This window comes from Arachis hypogaea, chromosome 2 (assembly GCF_003086295.3).
Source record: "Arachis hypogaea cultivar Tifrunner chromosome 2, arahy.Tifrunner.gnm2.J5K5, whole genome shotgun sequence".
NCBI classification, from domain to species: domain Eukaryota; kingdom Viridiplantae; phylum Streptophyta; class Magnoliopsida; order Fabales; family Fabaceae; genus Arachis; species Arachis hypogaea.
The window spans coordinates 62,157,833-62,163,025 of record NC_092037.1 but is presented as its reverse complement, the minus strand read 5'-3'; the positions used below and the strand labels follow the sequence as shown (position 1 = coordinate 62,163,025).

Genomic DNA, 5,193 nt, shown 5'->3' with positions numbered 1-5,193 from the left:
CATTCTTGTTGAGGCTGATCCTGAACCTGAAAGGACCTTGAAGCGAAAGCTAAGAGAAGCTAAGGCACAACTCTCTGTAGAGGACCTAACAGAAATCTTCAAAGAAGAAGAAACCATGGCAGCCGAAAACAACAACAATGCCAACAATGCAAGGAAGGTGCTGGGTGACTTTACTGCACCTACTCCCGACTTCTATGGGAGAAGCATCTCTATCCCTGCCATTGGAGCAAACAACTTTGAGCTTTAGCCTCAATTAGTTTCTCTAATGCAACAGAATTGCAAGTTTCATGGACTTCCATTGGAAGACCCTCATCAGTTTTTAGCTGAATTCTTGCAAATCTGTGACACTGTCAAGACTAATGGGGTTGACCCTGAGGTCTACAGACGTATGCTATTCCCTTTTGCTGTAAGAGACAGAGCTAGAACATGGTTAGATTCTCAACCTAAAGAAAGCCTGAACTCTTGGGAAAAGCTAGTCAATGCCTTATTGGCAAAGTTCTTTCCACCTCAAAAATTGAGTAAGCTTAGAGTGGAAGTCCAGACCTTCAGACAGAAGGAAGGAGAATCCCTCTATGAAGCTTGGGAAAGATACAAACAATTAATCAGAAAGTGTCCCTCTGATATGCTTTCTGAATGGAGCATCATAGGTATTTTCTATGATGGTCTCTCTGAACTATCCAAGATGTCTTTGGATAGCTCTGCTGGAGGATCTCTTCATCTGAAGAAGACGCCTACAGAAGCTCAAGAACTAATTGAAATGGTTGCAAATAACCAATTCATGTACACTTCTGAAAGAAATCCTGTGAACAATGGGACAAATCAGAAGAAAGGAGTTCTTGAGATTGATACTCTGAATGCCATATTGGCTCAGAACAAAATATTGACTCAACAAGTCAATATGATTTCTCAAAGTCTGTCTGGAATGCAAAATGCACCAAGCAGTACTAAGGAAGCTTCATCTGAAGAAGAAGCTTATGATCCTGAGAACCCTTCAATGGAAGAGATGAATTACATGGGAGAACCCTATGGAAACACCTATAATCCTTCATGGAGAAATCATCCAAATCTCTCATGGAAGGATCAACAGAGACCTCAACAAGGTTTCAACAATAAAAATGGTGGAAGAAACAGGTTTGGCAATAGCAAGCCTTTTCCATCATCTTCTCAGCAACAGACAGAGAGTTCTAAGCAGAGTAACTCTGACTTAGCAAACATGGTCTCTGATCTAATCAAAACCACTCAAAGTTTCATGACTGAAACAAGATCCTCCATTAGAAATTTGGAGGCACAAGTGGGTCAGCTGAGCAAGAAAGTTACTGAACTCCCTCCTAGTACTCTTCCAAGCAATACAGAAGAAAATCCAAAAGGAGAGTGCAAGGCCATCAACATGGCCGAATTAGGAGAGAAGGAAGAGGCAGTGAACGCCACTGAGGAAGACCTCAATGGACGTCCACTGACCTCCAATGAGTTCCCCAATGAGGAACCATGGGAATCTGAGGCTCAAAATGAGACCATAGAGATTCCATTGGACTTACCTCTGCCATTCATGAGCTCTGATGAGTATTCTTCCTCTGAAGAGGATGAGTATGTCACTGAGGAGCAAGTTGCTAAATACCTTGGAGCAATCATGAAGCTAAATGACAAGTTATTTGGAAATGAGACTTGGGAGGATGAACCCCCTTTGCTCACCAAAGAACTGGATGACTTGTCTAGGCAGAAACTGCCTCAAAAGAGACAGGATCCTGGGAAGTTTTCAATACCTTGTACCATAGGCACCATGACCTTCAAGAAGGCCTTGTGTGACCTAGGGTCAAGTGTAAACCTCATGCCCCTCTCTATAATAGAGAAGCTAGGGATCTTTGAGGTGCAAGCTGCAAAAATCTCACTAGAGATGGCAGACAACCCAAGAAAACAAGCTTATGGACTTGTAGAGGATGTTCTGGTAAAAGTTGAAGACCATTACATCCCTGCTGATTTCATAGTCCTAGAGACTGGGAAGTGCATGGATGAATCCATCATCCTTGGCAGACCCTTCCTAGCCACAGCAAAGGCTGTGATTGATGTTGATAGAGGAGAATTGATCATTCAAGTGAATGAAGAATCCTTTGTGTTTGAGGCTCAAGGATATCCCTCTGTCATCATGGAGAAGAAGCATGAAGAGCTTCTCTCAAAACAGAGCCAAACAGAGCCCCCACAGTCAAACTCTAAGTTTGGTGTTGGGAGGCCACAACCAACTTCTAAGTTTGGTGTTGAACCCCCACACTCAAACTCTAAGTTTGGTGTTGGGAGGTTCCAACATTGCTTTGAGCATCTGTGAGGCTCCATGAGAGCCCACTGTCAAGCTATTGACATTAAAGAAGCGCTTGTTGGGAGGCAACCCAATGTTATATTTTATCTATTTTCCTTTGTTATTTTATGTTTTCTGTAGGTTGATGATCATGAGAAGTCACAAAATCAATTGAAAAAGCAAAAACAGAATGAAAAACAGAAAGAAAAATAGCACACCCTGGAGGAGGATCCTGTTGGCGTTTAAACGCCAGTAAGGATAGCAGATGGGCGTTTAACGCCCAGTCTGGCACCATTCTGGGCGTTTAACGCCAGAAAGGGGCACCAGACTGGCGTTAAACGCCAGTAAGGGGCAAGAACTTGGCGTTAAACGCCAGAAATGGGCACCAGCCCGGTGTTTAACGCCAGAATTGGCTCAAAACGCAATTTTGCATGCCATTTGGTGCAGGGATGACTTTTCCTTGACACCTCAGGATCTGTGGACCCCACAGGATCCCCACCTACCCCCACCACTCTCTCTCTTTTTCACCAATCACCTCAACAGCTCTTCCCCAAAAACCCTTCACCTATCAAATCCCATCTTTCTTTTCACCACTCACATCCATCCTTCATAAAACCCCACCTACCTCACCCTTCAAATTCAAACCACTTCCCCTCCCAAACTCACCCTCCCATAGCCGAACCATAACCCTCCCCCCACCCCTATATAAACCCATCTTCACTCCTTCATTTTCACACAACCTAAGCACCACTTCTTCCCCTTTTTTGCCAAACACAAAAGCCATTCCCTTCTTTCTCATTTCTTCTTCTTCTACTCTCTTCTTTCTTCTTTTGCTCGAGGACGAGCAAACCTTTTAAGTTTGGTGTGGTAAAAGCATTGCTTTTTGTTTTTTCATAACCATTTATGGCATCCAAGGCCGGAGAAACCTCTAGAAAGAGGAAAGGGAAGGCAAAAGCTTCTACCTCCGAGTCATGGGAGATGGAGAGATTCATCTCAAGGGTGCATCAAGACCACTTCTATGAAGTTGTGGCCTTAAAGAAGGTGATCCCCGAGGTCCCTTTCAAACTCAAAAAGGGTGAATATCCGGAGATCCGACATGAGATCCGAAGGAGAGGTTGGGAAGTTCTTACCAACCCCATTCAACAAGTCGGAATCTTAATGGTTCAAGAGTTCTATGCCAATGCATGGATCACCAAGAACCATGATCAAAGTATGAACCCGGATCCAAAGAATTGGCTTACTATGGTTCGGGGAAAATACTTGGATTTTAGTCCGGAAAATGTAAGGTTGGCATTCAACTTGCCCATGATGCAAGGAGATGAACACCCTTACACTAGAAGGGTCAACTTTGATCAAAGGTTGGACCAAGTCCTCACAGTCATTTGTGAAGAGGGCGCCCAATGGAAGAGAGATTCAAGAGGAAAGCCGGTTCAATTGAGAAGGCATGACCTCAAGCCCGTGGCTAGAGGATGGTTGGAGTTTATCCAACGCTCAATCATTCCCACTAGCAACCGGTCCGAAGTTACTATAGACCGGGCTATCATGATTCATAGCATCATGATTGGAGAAGAAATAGAAGTTCATGAGGTTATAGCCCAAGAACTTTATAAGGTGGCGGACAAGTCCTCTACCTTGGCAAGGTTAGCCTTTCCTCATCTCATTTGTCACCTCTGTTATTCAGTTGGAGTTGACATAGATGGAGACATCCCCATTGATGAGGACAAGCCCATCACTAAGAAGAGGATGGAGCACACAAGAGATCCCACTCATCATGAGGTCCCTGAGATTCCTCAAGGGATGCACTTTCCTCCACAAAACTATTGGGAGCAACTAAACACCTCCCTAGGAGAACTGAGTTCTAACATGGGACAACTAAGGGTGGAGCACCAAGAACACTCCATTCTCCTCCATGAAGTTAGAGAAGATCAAAGAATCATGAGAGAGGAGCAATTAAGACAAGGAAGAGACATTGAGGAGCTCAAGCACTCCATAGGATCTTCAAGAGGAAGAACAAGTCGCCATCACTAAGGTGGACCCGTTCTTTAATTTCCTTGTTCTTTATTTTTCTGTTTTTCGAATTTTATGCTTATGCTTAGCTATGTTTGAGTCTTGTGATCATTAGTGTCTTAGTGTCTATGCCTTAAAGTTATGAATGTCCTATGAATCCATCACCTCTCTTAAATGAAAGATGTACTTAATTGAAAAAGAAAAGAATTGCATGAATTTTGAATTTTATAACAGTTTAATTATTTTGATGTGGTGGCAATATTTTTGTTTTCTGAATGTATGCTTGAACAGTGCATATGTATCTTGAATTTGTGGTTCACGAATGTTGGCTCTTGAAAGAATGATGAAAAAGGAGACATGTTACTGAGGATCTGAAAAATCATAAAAATGATTCTTGAAGCAAGAAAAAGCAGTGAATACAAAAAAAAAAAGAGAAAGAGAAAAACGAAAAAAAGAAGGAAACGAAAAAAAAAGAGAAAAAAAAGAAAGAAATAAAGTTGTGATCCAAGGCAAAAAGAGTGTGCTTAAGAACCCTGGACACCTCTTGTTGGGGACTCTAGCAAAGCTGAGTCACAATCTTAAAAGGTTCACCCAATTATGTGTCTGTGGCATGTATGTCTCCGGTGGTAATACTGGAAGACAGAGTGCTTTGGGCCACAGCCAAGACTCAATAAGTAGCTATGTTCAAGAATCATCATACTTAACTAGGAGAATCAATGACACTATCTGGATTCTGAGTTCCTAAAGAAGCCAATCATTCTGAATTTCAAAGGATAGAGTGAGATGCCAAAACTGTTCAGAGGCAAAAAGCTAAAAGCCCCGCTCATCTGATTAATACTGATCTTCATAGATGTTTTTGGAATTCATTGCATATTCTCTTCTTTTTATCTTATTTGATT

At 42.3% G+C, this 5,193-nt stretch overlaps 1 non-coding gene across 1 annotated transcript; it reads right to left on the bottom strand.

Annotated features, from left to right (window-relative positions):
- Window positions 1-520: 520 nt before the first annotated feature.
- On the bottom strand, window positions 521-628 carry LOC112764125 (small nucleolar RNA R71). Its single transcript, XR_003183016.1, has one exon. It is a non-coding gene; the product is annotated as a small nucleolar RNA R71 (small nucleolar RNA).
- Between the last annotated feature and the right edge of the window lie 4,565 nt (window positions 629-5,193).